The sequence below is a fragment of the Loxodonta africana genome, chromosome 1, assembly GCF_030014295.1.
Source record: "Loxodonta africana isolate mLoxAfr1 chromosome 1, mLoxAfr1.hap2, whole genome shotgun sequence".
NCBI lineage: Eukaryota > Metazoa > Chordata > Mammalia > Proboscidea > Elephantidae > Loxodonta > Loxodonta africana.
In genome coordinates this window covers 205573009-205587097 of record NC_087342.1, presented here as the reverse complement: position 1 = coordinate 205587097, position 14089 = coordinate 205573009, and the positions used below count along the sequence as shown (strand labels likewise).

General features: G+C 41.0%; 1 long non-coding RNA gene across 1 annotated transcript in view; it reads right to left on the bottom strand.

Annotated features, from left to right (window-relative positions):
- The window catches only part of LOC111752049 (uncharacterized), a 61695-nt gene extending 47898 nt beyond the window's left edge, over positions 1-13797 (bottom strand). The window contains exon 1 of the long non-coding RNA XR_002787047.2: positions 12042-13797. This is a non-coding gene — a long non-coding RNA (uncharacterized LOC111752049). The remainder of the gene's footprint in view (positions 1-12041) is intronic.
- Between the last annotated feature and the right edge of the window lie 292 nt (positions 13798-14089).

The window sequence follows — 14089 nt, the reverse complement described above, 5'->3', positions numbered from 1 at the left end:
GACTGAAATATTACAAAGCGTCTTCTCTGATCATAAAGCCATAAAACTAGAAGTCAATAACAGAAAAAACAGAAAAGAAATCAAACACATGGAAACTGAACAACACTTTGCTCAAAAACTATTGGATTATAGAAGAAATTAAGGACAGAATAAAGAAATTCATAGAATCAATGGGAATGAAAACACTTCCTATCAGAACCTTTGGGACACAGCTAAAACAGTGCTCATAGGTCAATTTATAGCAATAAATTGTACACATCCAAAAAGAAGAAAGGGCCAAAATCAAAGAATTACCCCTACAACTTGAACAAATAGAGAGCAATAAAAGAAACCCTAAGGCACCAGAAAGAAAGCAAATAATAAAAATTAGAGCAGAATGAAATGGAGAGCAGAAGAAAAATTGAAAGAGTTAACAGACCCAAAGCTTGTTCTTTGAAAAGATTAACAAAACCGATGAACCATTGGCCAGAATGACAGAAGAAAAACAGGAGATGAAGCAAATAACCTGAATAACAAATGAGATGGTTGAAATCAGAACAGACCCAACTGAAATTAAAAGAATCATAAGATAATACTATGAAAAATTGTACTCTAACAAATTTGAAAACCTAGAGAAAATGGACAAATTTCTAGAAACACACTACCTACCTAAACTAACACAAACAGAGGTAGAACAACTAAATGAATCCATAACAAAAGAAAGGATTGAAAAGGTAATTTAAAAACTCCCAACAAAAAAAATGCCCTGGCCCTGTTGGCTTCACTGGAGATTCTACCAAACTTTCAGAGAAGAGTTAACACCACTACACCACTGCCAAACACCACTACTACTAAAGGTATTTCAGAGCATAGAAAAGGATGGAATGCTCCCAAACTCATTCTATGAACCCAGCATAACCCTGCTACCAAAACCAGGTAAAGACTCCACAACAAAGAAAATTTTACACCGATATCCCTCATGAACTTAGATACAAAAATCCTCAACAAAATTCTAGCCAACAGAATTCAACAACATATCAAAAAAATAATTCACCACGACCAAGTGGGATTCTTACCAGATATGCAGGGATGGTTCAACATTAGAAAAACAATCAATGTAATCCATCACATAAATAAAACAAAAGACAAGAACCATATGATCATATCATTTGATGCAGGAAGGCATTTGACAAAGTCCAACACCCATTCATGATAAAAACTCTCAGAATAATAGGAATAGAAGGAAAATTCCTAAACATTATAAAGGGCGTCTATACAAACCCAACAGCCAACATCATCCTAAACTGAGAGAGATTGAAAGCATTCACCTTGAGAACGGGAACCAGACAAGGATGCCCTTTATCACCACTCTTATTCAACATTGTGCTGGAGGTCCTAGCCAGAGCTATTAGGCAACCGTCTTCTCCCGTGTGTGAGTATCTCTGTGTCTAATCTGCTAATTTTTATAACTCAGAAGTGATTAGATTTAGAATCCTCTCTGGTATGATCTAATTAACATCACAAAGAAAATCTATTTCCAAACAAGATTACGTTCACAGGTATAGGTTAGGACTCCAATATATATATATTTTTTTTTCCGTGGGGGTGGGTAGGGGACACAATTTAATCCATAATTGGTGCGGTAATGGGGGAAAGCCTGATTGGAGAGAGTTTAATAGAGAAAAGAAAAAGAGGAATAAATTTAAAAAAATAATCATATCCACCCAGAGGTGCCTCTGAAGAAAGTCTTAGCAATCTACTTCCAAAAAACAGCCATTTGAAAGCCCTGTGGAGCATAGTTCTACTCTTACACACGGGGTCACCGTGAGTCAGAATCAACTCAATGGCAACCGGTTTAAATTGCTTCCTTAAGCAGACGGGAGCGTTTAACTGGACAAATTGTTCTGTTGCTGGGCATCATGTTCACTAATTAAAGCACTGGCAGAGACAGTCAATCAAATCACCAATCTCAACAGTTAAAGGCTATGACCTGCAAGGGTAAGTGCAGGACAGAGAAGCTTTGATAAGTTGAGAGAAAATGAAAGACCCAGCATGGGTCTTTGCAGGCCTCTGTGGGACCTTGAAGGAAGGCAAAAAACCGTTTGGCTCATTGTCTGGGGAGAGAGAACAGTGAAGGAAGGAGAGTCTCTGAAGGAGGGGGTGAAAGGACACAGAATAGTAATGAAGCAGGCAGGGCTATAACAGAATTGCTCATCAAACGGGGTAATTGAGGAGAGTTTAAAAATGAAACTGTCTACAAGGATGTGGCAAGGTAAAGGGAAACAGCAAACAGTTCTTAAGCACCCAGAGTTAACAATGGCAGAGTGCCATCTTCCTAACTCTTTGTGCCCTTCCCTTCCTCCATTGCCTTGGAGACCACTGGGACTTCAGCTGGCTTCTAGCAGATGCACCCCGACAGCATCTGCCCATGGCCTTCTCCATGGTAGCTCTCAAGTCCTGCCCTGAGGCTCCTCTGGTGCTATGCCAGGGCTTCCTACCGGACCCTGCTTGGGATTCATGCACATACATCCTGGAAATGTGGGTGGTGAATGCCAGTGCACTGCCTTTGAAGAATGGGACACGGGAACTCACTAAGGCTCACTCCCCCATTTTTTCTTCAGCAGATCTGAGATGTATTTCATGAGATGCCTTGGGAGATTCTGAGGGATTAAGTGCCAGTTGACCATAAAAAATTGGCTAATTCAGAAACTATTCTTATTTTGGCTTTTAACGTCCTTCTCTGTTTCACTCTCCCTGCCCCCACTCCTGTTCCTTGAGATAAGTTCTTGCATAAACCACATGTGTCTCAGGTTCGTCTTTTAGGGAAACTCAAGCTAAGGAACCACCCTTAAGGCAGAAGGTATGAGGAGAGATGGGGGTTACTGGAGTGAGGAAGGAGGGAGGAGGAGGGGAGAAAGGAAAGGGAGAGATTGAGGGAGGTTAAGAGAGAGAACTGAAGCTGAAGAAAATGAACTGTAGCCTTTTGAGGAGGGACATAGTCACTGTCAACCCTCAGGCCAACGAGGAGGAGAAATACACATTCCAGACACACTCTCCTCCTACCCACTCTTTCCTACTGGAGCCTTCTATGGCTGAACCAAATCCCAGGCCAGAGGGTGAAGAAGGCCCATTTGATGTAGCTCACACAGGCCAGCCTCCCAGCACTCAGAGTAGGTGGGAAGATTGCAGAGTGGAACTGGAAAGGCAGACCTCCAGCACAGCTAGGTTTGTTCACATATCAACTTTCTCTCCAGCTGAACATGAATCTTACACAGTTGCTGTAGCATTGACATGCTTCACATAAGTCATGTTCTAAATGGGTAAATGTGTCTAAGAGGTTACTCTTCCCATCACACAGGAATAAGTTGTCTGCGTTATTTCACCTGCTATACAGATTCTTATTTTTATTTATTACCGTTGAGTATAATGGTCATAGTAAACTCAGTCATTTTCTGGATTAAACAGCCTAGTATATTAGGAGGAGTGTGGACTTGGGTTCAGAATATCCCCTGGTTGAAATCCCAGCTCTGCTACTAACAAGCAATAAGCCCTCAAGCTCATCTGAACACAAGTGAGTCTCAGTTTTCTCATCTGTAAAATGGAATTAAAACATTGATCTATGCCACAAAATTTTTGTGAGGATTTTGTGTGTGTGAGGATTCATTGAGATATGATATCGTAAATGGTGGCTGTTTATATTATTTCTTGTTTGAGGTAAATGTTCCAAGTCTCTTCCATAGATATTGATGTATGTTATTACTTAACAAATTATATAGAATTAGATGTAACTGTCTCAGAAATCTAAAAATCCCTGTAAACAGAGAATTTCTCTTAGAGTTGGGTAAACTGTAATATTTTATCATCCCTTCTGTCTCTTTGCTATTAGGTATATAAATTGTCTTGGAGCTAATCGTAAGTAACAAATGAGCTAGGCGTTCTCCCTTTACATCCAGACTTCAATGGCCTTTAAATTGGTTTTAAATTAAAATTGATGGTAGTGAAGTAATTTATGGTCAGATTCTCAGTGACAGTTTGCCAGATTCTTGGAGGTGATGAATCACAAGGGAAAGACCCATATTTCTGTGTTGCTCGAGACTTTTACTTCATCTCTGAGTCGGCTGGACTGCATACAAACCCACGGGCAAAATAACCTCTGCCCAGAAGCTTAGCCCAAAGAGGCGGCTCAGCTCAGGAATCCTGCTCAGGTGTTAATGACAGAGTGTGCTTTATCTGAGGCACTTTTCAATTCCTGAATGTTTTGTGGGGTGGCTATGAGTCGAATCAACTCCACCGGCACCTAACAGCAACAACAACATTGATCTCGCATCGAAAAATTTGTGACTCTCAGAAATAAAACACTCTTAGCTCTTTTCCTTCGAGGAAAATCTTAATTCTCCTGGCGCTATATAAATAAAATGTATTTTTCCTGCCTTGTAAACATTTTTTTCCTTATTTCCCTTCTCTCCCCCAAAGAGAAAGAAGAGTTTTGTGTGTGTGATAACCAGGAAATGAAATGATTTCCAGAAAAAGAAAGCATGGATACAAGGTTAGGATAATACTAGCCTTATTTTTTAAAAAGGGAAGATAACGTAACCAAACAAATTGGATAATAAAAAAATTAGAAGTATTATCAAAATAAGAATGCATGTGCTTTCGCTCTGGATTATGTGCTTGTTATGCCAATATTTAATTTGTCGAATGTTTTGTGGTTATTGTTCTGTTTATAAAAACGATTGCCAATTTAAGCCTCATTCAGGAAAGCAAGCCAGAGGGCATTGGAATGGATATGCACTAATCCTCCAAGAGTGTTTAAACATGAGAGTTGGCACTCCCTAGCAGGACTAGAGTGTTATAGACAAGGCTTAAGCCACAACAGAATTAGAAAAATATCCTATGTAAAAAATTTTTTCTCAAGAACATGTATTTGGAGTCTTTGTTTTCAATGAATGGGGGGAGAAGGGGGTGTGAAATGCATTTACAATTGGGGAAATGTGAAGGGGGCATGTGGAAAAAAGCAAATTGAGGATAATCAAGGCTTTCCTTTAAAAAAGCAAATCAGAAAGCCCTATTTTTAATTTAAGACTGGGCAATTGGAGTGCTATTGTATTTGAGGCTCTGTCAGCAGGAGTTTTTCATCATCGGTCTTCAGGGAATTGATGAGGCCATTAACTGTCTCATACTTCTCTTTTATGGTGCAACAGCTAAGTGCTTGGCTGCTAACTGACAAGTCAGCAGTTTGAACCCACCCAGTGACTCTGCAGGAGAAAGACGTGGTGAACAGCTCCCGTAAAGATTACAGTCTAGGAAACCCTATGGAGTAGCTCTATTCTGTCACAGGAGGTCACTGTGAGTCGAAAATTGACTTAAAATCATCTAACAACAATCTACCTGCCATAGAATCCTTGAAGCCTTATCCTCCTATAACTCCAAAGTCATTCTTGGGGAAAGATTGAGCACTCACTCTAGGGGACATGCCAGTGCAAAGTCACCAGGTAGGAGTGAACATCGCCTTATGTTCCGTACCCTAGGAGCCTTGTGCAGAGTCCCTGGGTCATGCAAATGAGAAAGCACTCAACTACTAAATGAAAGGTTAGTTGTTTGAATCCACCCAGAGGTACCTTGAAAGAAAGGCCTGGCAATCTGTTTCTGAAAGTTCACAGCCTTGAAAACCCTGTGGAGCACAGTTCTACTCTGATACACATGGGGTCGCCATGAGTTGTGAAAAGTTGGAATTGACTCGACTACAACTGGTTTGTTTTTGTTGTTTTTGTAGAAGCCTAGCTTGCCTCACCCTTGTCCCAGCCCTAAGAGGCACCCAATGATGTCTTGAGAGGTCCGAGATTTAGGCAATACAGCGATTCAGCCATCTTCCGAGGACATACATGGACGGGGAGGAACATTGGCTTGCTTAGGTGCTGCCTCAGCTCCAGTAACAGAGAAAGTGCTAGTTGCTGTGCCTCAACCTCAACTGTGTAAAGTGACAATTTAACCCTGTGACTACAGTAAAATGTACCTGTGACTGATTAAATCTCCCCCCAGAGTTAACCCGGGCTGATCTGCCTGCTGGTACAGCTGAGAATGTGTGTCCAGAGCTGTCTAGTGGGACTGTTTCTCTTGTGGCTTACAGATGGCTGTGATAATCTTGGAGTAGATTCTTTTTGGCCCAGTTTCTCCAACTCTGACCTTCTATGCCCACTTGCTTACTTTCTAGGCCAATCCCTAGAAAAAGACATCATGCCTGGTAAAGAAGAGGGTTAGTGAAAATGAGGGAAGCCCTTGATGAAATGGATTGACACAATAGCCGCAACAATGAGCTCAAACATATCAAAGATCATGAAGATGGAACAGGACTGGGTGGCATTTTGCTCTGTTATACATAAGGTTGCCATGAGTTGAAGCTGACTCGATCACAACTAACAACAACAACATCCCCACTCCAGGAGAGACCTGAAGATCTGAGTCCCCCATCTCTGTTCCATTTGGTGATCTGGCAATGGCTGTTGACATTCTCATGATAAGAGTGCCAAGAAGCTGGTTCTGAGCTGGACGATGTCTTCCCTACCATAGGTGAATGAGATTGTTCTTGGAAGAATTCTAGCCCCTAAGAGCCCTGGTGGTACACTGGTTAAATGCTGTACTGCAGAGCAGCTGCTAACCAAACCTCAGCTGCTCTGCAGTCTGCTTCCGTAAAGATTACAGACTTGGAAACACCATGGGGAAGTTCTACTCTATCTTATAGGGTCACTGTGAGTTGGAATCAACTCGAAGACAATGTTTGTTTGTTTGTTTTTTTTACATGTAAAGGTCTTGAGTTCTTGGATTTTTGTATAATTGGACAAGGCTTTTTTTTTTTTTTTTTGCCTTATGTTCCCCAGAGATGGCCCCTTTTCTCTGCTCCCAAAACACCTTGCTTGTCTATCTGTGCATCAGGTCCCTCCACCCTGTATACACAGTGCATGGCTACACATCTCACCCTCACCAGCAATGGGCTCAATAAGCCTAAGAACAATGTCTCCTTCAGCTCAGATTCTCCCTAGCACTCAGTACAGTGCCTGGGATGTGAAATGTGCCTAAGCAATAATTCTTAAGTGAGTAAGTGGGTGAATAATTGAATCAGTACTATCAAAAAGAATTTACAGAAACTTTTGCCTCTACTTGGACAGGAAAGAAGCCTTGGTGCCCTGGCTTCTTTTGGCTAGCCAAGAAACTGCATTAACAGATGTGGTAACTGAGGGATGGCCGGAGGGAGCATGAAAACAAATCCAGGAAAGAGACATTGTCATGAGTCAAACTCAGGCACTTGTTTAGATAATAAATGGTAACACCAGAGTTAGTAATCGGGTAGACTAGACAGCGACAAAAGTACAATATGAAGAAATAATTGTTAGTTGGGATCCTGCCACTTTAAAGCATAAGCAAAAATGTTGGGAAATTGTATTTATGTTTGATAAGATTCTTAGCCTCTATTATTCCAAATATATTGTAAGATTCCTATGACTTAGTATAATAGATGCGAAGGCTAGAACCAGTTGTATCACGGCCTGGTAGGAAGATTCTTCGATATGTTCCTGTTCCCGGCTCAACCACTATCTGGTTTGTTGTTTTTGAATGAGGCATTTAAGTGCTCTGAGTTTAACTTTTGTTATAGTAAACAAATAGACTTGTTAAGTGATATCCAAGTTTCTTCTAGTCTTTAAAATGTAATGATTTTATATTTAAGTGATTTTGAAAAACACACAATTATTTGGAGTACTTTTTGACTTAAAAAAGAAGGCCTATAACTGAAACATATAAATACAATTTGTTATATGTTCAGTGATTCATATTAAGATATTGATATTTTAATAAATAACGTCTGTTCATGAAGGCTGAAATGTATGAATTATTTCTTACTCTTATACCTACATTTTCTAAAAACAAACAAAAACCAGAAAGATATTTTCTCTCAAAACTCCACACCATGAGGATGTTCTCACAATTTGCTGAACAATGTTTGGCTAGGTCTGAAAGGAGGAGCAATTCCTACAGCTTGCAGGGCCATATTGTAATCGTTAGCCCCTGACTCATGGAGACCGCATGCACAGTGGAATGAAATACTGCCCGGGCCTGTGCTGTCTTCATGATTGCTTGTGGATCAGACCATTGGGATCCATAGGGTTTTCACTGGCCACTTTTTGGACTTAGATCACCAGGGCTTTCTTCCTAGTCTGTCTTACTCTGAAGCTCCACTGATACCTGTTCAGCATCATAGCAACACGCAAGCCTCCACTGACAGATGAGTGGTGGTTGTATATGAGGGGCACTGACCAGGAATTAAACCCCGGTCTTCCACATAGAAGGGAAGAATTCCACCACTGAACTACCCACTGCCCCCTCTGAGAACCATAGAAGCCTTTATTTAGAAACCTGGTGGAAAGTGATAAGCATGTCATGGAGCCTAAGTAGGGATGCAAGGGGAGAGGGGTCAAAAAAATGTTCCTGTTTGGCTCCTTCCTTTGTAATAGTTCTTCCACCACCATCACTTTGACCGCCTCTTCCGTAGGCCCAGGAGGAAAGATGGATGAGACAGAGATGAGTTACCTTGTATCATAAACAAATCAAAATCCATCCACCCCCCTATTTGTCTCATCTCCCATTATTTCCCCAGTGATCTTAATTTTGAAATAACATGACCTTATAACAGACACAGGAGGAAGAGAGAGTTGGGAAATGGCTTAAGAAAAACTCTTGATGAAAAGAAAATTCTTTTTCCTTTATGAGAGTACGTAAATGACGTACAAATTAAAAATTCTTCATGTCGTACTTAAACATTAAATTCCATTGATACATAGCATGGGCTACATTCTTTTGCCTACCCAAACCAAACAAAACCAAACCAGTTGTGGTTGAGTCGATCCCGACTCATGGCTGCCCTGTACATGCAGAGGAGAACTGCACCCCATAAAGTTTGCAAGACTGTGACCTTTTCAAAGCAGATTGCCAGGCCTTTTGTCCAAGGCACCTCTGGGTGGGTTTGAACCACCAAGCTTTCAGTTAGTAGTCAAGTGCTTAACGGTTTATACCACCCAGTGACTTCTTTGCCCACCCCAAAAAACCCATTGTTGTCTAGTCAATTCTGACTCATAGCGACCCTATAGGACAGAGTAGAACTGCCCCATAGGGCTTCCAAGTAGCACCTGGTGGATTCAAACTGCCGATCTTTTGGTTAGCAGCCGTAGCTCTTAACCACTATGCCACCAGGGTTTCCAACTAAAGTCTACTAAAAAATGAGATTCTGCAGGCTCTCTTAGTTTGTTCAATAATAAGAAAGAGGTTCAGGCTTGGCTTTCCTCTCATAATATTAACACAGGTTCTGATAAACCCAAAATAAACAACTTCCTCTTCCCTGTTTCTCTTCTTTCGTAGCTTTGGGTCCTTCCTCGAGTACCTGTCATCTCAGAGTTGGAGGGATGCCTTTGAGACAGCCCTACACAAGGGAAACTAGCCTTTTGATGGTTTTAAATAACAGACACTGTGCTAATCACCATGCAAAGACATTTATCTGGGGTGAGGTCTTCTTGATTGGAACCATAATCCTACGTTCCTGTCTCTCTACCTAACCATAATCCATGTCCAGGGAATTGTGCAACTGATCCAGGATTTTATCTGAGAGGGAACTGGTATTATCCACACATTCTTTCTTTCTGAAATTCAAACAAGTCCAAAGATAAATCATCTGGTATATGGTTACCCTGGATATGGAATTATGATCCAATTGGTATTATCTGGTGTATTGATCAGAGTGTAAATGTGGGTGTATAGTAGGTACCAGATGTAGGAAGAAAGCAATTTGATGAATGATGACTGTAAAACGAAACAAGGAAGAGGCTGCACTAAATTTGTGATTCAAGCCGTTCCTGCTGTGTGAGAAAACCAAACCTATTGCCGTCAAGTCGATTCCGACTCATAGCAACCCTCCTATGAGACAGAGTAGGACTGTCCCATAGGGTTTCCAAGGAGTGGCTGCTGGATTTGAACTGATGGCCCTTTGGGTAGCAGCCAAGCTCTTAACCAGCGTGCCTCCAGGGCTCTGTTGTGTGAGACAGGGCCCTATTTCACCAGGGACAAGCTGATAGGGTCAAAGAAATTAATTGCTAACTCTGAAGTGTCAAGGCTGGCCATAGTACTCTCTGAATAATAAAAGCTTTATTGCACTCAGTGTTGACTGTGAGAGGGTCACAAAAGGAGACGGAGTTGGATGAATGCCCAGGGAAAAACACCAACCAACTTGGTACACAATCTATTAGCTAACATTGACCGTCCCTGAATAAACAGCAAAACTTCACCTTGAGGAAAATCACAAACGCTTCTCCATCTCCCCGGTACATTTGGATTGTCTGTCAATTTCATGACACATTTGGTTTCTTTATCCTTTATCACAGTGTCTTCCCCACCCCCTCATTTCTCTCACAAAGCCCAATACAGAGAATTAGAAAGAACTAAGATATCTCAACTTTCTCCTAAGACATAGTCCTAATACAGCTTTCAGAAAAAGGCAAGTTTGTCAACTCCATTAAAAAAAAAAGTGCCAAGTTTGTGCTGTGTTTTTTGTTTTTCTTGTGTGTGTGGATGTAATAATACTGAGACACTTCAGATAAGCTTGCAAATTCACTGGCTGGGCAGGAGGATTTTTGTTCCTGTCTTTCCCACGCTCCCTCTTGAGCTTCCGTGAGACCAGAGGTAGCTGAAATGACAAGCTGGGGTAGAGCATACCATATACAGCTATACCAAAGAAGGAAGTTACTTGGAACAGACATAAATAACACCCAGGCTTTCTTGTGTACGGTTGCTCTTACCAATTACTTGGTCTTAGTTATCTTTCAAAACCTTGTGTTATAGATTGAATTGTGTTCCCCCAAATATGTGTTGTAAATCCTAACCACTATGCCTGTGGTTATAATCCCATTTGGGAATGTGTTTTCTTTATTATGTTATTGAGGCAGGATTAGTGTAGGGTATATCTTGAGTCAATCTCTTCTGAGGTATAAAAGAGATTAAAATAAGCAAACGGGCCAGCAGAGATGTTGGAGGAGAAATGCCACGCCAAATGAATATTGCTCAGGAGTAGAAGCTCAAAGAGACTAGGACCTTCCTCTAGAGCCAACAGAGAAAAGCTTCGCCTAGAACTGGCACCCTGAATTTGGACTTCTAGCCTCCTAAATTGTGAGAAAATACATTTCTATTTGTTAAAGCCACCTACTTGCAGTATTTCTGTTATAACAGCACTGGGTAACTAAGACACCTTGTATAGGCATTGCCTTCTTAAGAAGCCTTCTTCCACATACACTTTCCACACCTCCCTCTCTAGAATAAATCATTTTCCCTATACTATTTCTAGACTTTGTGCATATTCCAGTATTAAAAAAAAAATTTGCATTTTGTTTATCTACTTGATACCTTTCCTTCTAGTTTGTGAACCCCTAGAGAGAACAGATGCTATTTTGCCAGTAGCTCTACACCTAATGCAAACCAAACCCATTGCCATTGAGTTGATTCCAACTCCTAGTGATCCTATAGGACAAAGTAGAACTGCCCCATAGGGTTTCAAGGGCTGTAATCTTTACAAAAGCAGGCTGCCACATCTTTCTCCTGAAGAGCAGCTGGTGAACTTGAACCACTGACCTTTTGGTTAGTAGCCGAGCACTTAATCACTATGTCACCAGGGCTCCTTCCACACCTAATGTTGTTGTTGTTAGGTGCCATCAAGTCACTTCCAACTCATAGTGACCCTGTGTACAACAGATCAAAACACTGCCTGGTCCTACACCATCCTCGTGATCTTTGTTATGCTTGTTGCAACCACTGTGTCAATCCATCTCATTGAAGGTCTTCCTCTTTTTTGCTGACCCTCCACTTTACCAAGCATGGTGTCTTCTCCAGGGACTGGTCCTGGTAGCATATCCAACGTATGTGACATGAAGTCTCACCATCCCCACTTCTAAGGAGCATCCTGGCTGTACTTCTGCCACACCTAGTAGTGAGTGGCAAATAATAGGGATCAAATAAATATATGTTTAACTCACCTGGATACAGTCATTTTGATGGCAACTCCAGAAGTTTACTGCTCCTTTAGTGCAGGATATCCCTCACTGATATTTCACTTATTTTTTGGCCTAGTAAGTTTCCCTCAAAGCCAGTTCCGGACTATTGTGAAATGTCCTTCTTGAGCCACTTCCTCTTCCATCCCTTTAACACGTATATACACACGGTTCAGGCAGAATGTTCCTTTGTGAGTTCTAGACAGTGACAGAGAGATGAAAATACCATATTGCATTAATTCTAAAACAGATTTTTTTTTTCACCTTTCAAATTGAAATTAGAGTATTTCACAACCAATGGCATCTTACAATTATGAACAGCAGTGTTTGTTTTTTTCTTTTTTAATGGTCCCTAAAATGGCACCTCTTGCATTGATAGTATCTTAAATTTGTTGAAATATCGTAGTTACAAAAGAAGTTCTACTGGTGGCCAGCCCAACCATGTCAGGTCATATGTTGAATTCTGCATATGTTCCAAGTGTACATGAAAAACACACCACATCAAAAACAGAGTTTTCCAGAATAGAGTGATAGAGTCAGACTTGAAGGATCTGAAGGCAACATTTATATGGTATTCTTTGTTTCATCTCTGGCATCTGTTCCATGATGTGCCTGGCATGTATCAGTCACATAATATACAAAAAGGATTGATAATTGGTTTTGAGTTCTTACTGTGTGTTAGTCATTGTGTTTTAAGTGCTTTTCATATATGAACTCGTTTAATTCTCAGGACAACTTTTTGAGTTGGGTTTGATTATGATCGCCATTTTTCATATGCATTAAGTGAAGGTGAAGATGACTTGCCCTAAGTCCTATAGGTATTAAGTGGAGAGCTCTGGTTTGACCCAGGTTGCTTGATTTCAAAGGCCATGCACTTACGCTCTATGCAATGCTTTCTCCCCAACCTAAGTTTATTTTGAGCAAGTGCTGCTGGGAAATAGTAGGAGGTGAGAGACAAGGGATCGAGAGGTATCTTACCTGACTCCCTGGTTTCTTGCTGTGTCTGGGAGGATGGGGGGAAAGATCACATTTTCTCATCATCTTATCTGATCCTAACATTCTTCAGTATGGTAAAACACAACTCCCCTCATTTTAGAGATGTGAGCATTGCGGCTCAGAGAGCAGCTCTTTTGCCTCAAACCCCATTTTATGGTATGTGTTATTTCAACTGACCTTGATGGTCATTTGCTTGATCAGAGTTGTTGGTACTGTCCAGCCAGCTTTCTTCCCAAATGGTCAATTTCCCCAACCACTTTTCTTCGTTGAGCCCATAGTCTTCATTGGTTCTAGTTAAATGCCTGTCTGAGATCTAATATTTAGATGAATATTGCCAATTTTGTAATAAACAACCCATTGGAAAAATATTTTATTTAATGATCATAGGCAAAACCAAAATAAAAACCAAACCCAGTGCCGTCAAGTCGATTCCATCTCATAGAGATCCTACAGGACAGAGTAGAACTGCTCCATAAGGTTTCCAAGGAGCACCTGGTGGATTCGAACCGCTGACCTTAACCACTGCATGACTGGCATTTCTGATCATAGGCAAAGTCCTACCAAAACCAAAAATCCCCCAAGAGCCATTTATGATCATGATGGTGCTGTATTTCACAAATGCAATACTGCACACCCAAAACCAACACCCACTGCCGCAGAGTCGATTCTGACTCGTAGCTGCGCCATAGAGTTTCCAAGGAGCACCTGGTGGATTTGAACTGCCGACCTCTTGGTTAGCAGCTGTAGCACTTAACCACTACGCCACCAGGGCCACCTGCAATACCACACAGATAAGATAAAATTCTTTGAAAGTAAAAGAAAAAAAAAAAAGCAACCTGCATTTTGTAGGATTGTCACCCTTGAACTTATTGAGGAAAAATGGACTAACGAACAATGGCAGGCTTGACTGGCCTTCCTCTAATAGGTGGGACTGAGACCAGTTGTTTACGACACCAAGAATCCCAAACATAACCTTAAGAAATTATTGAGGAAAATTCACTTCAGGTACAAAAGATTCTGTTAGGTCATTTTATCTT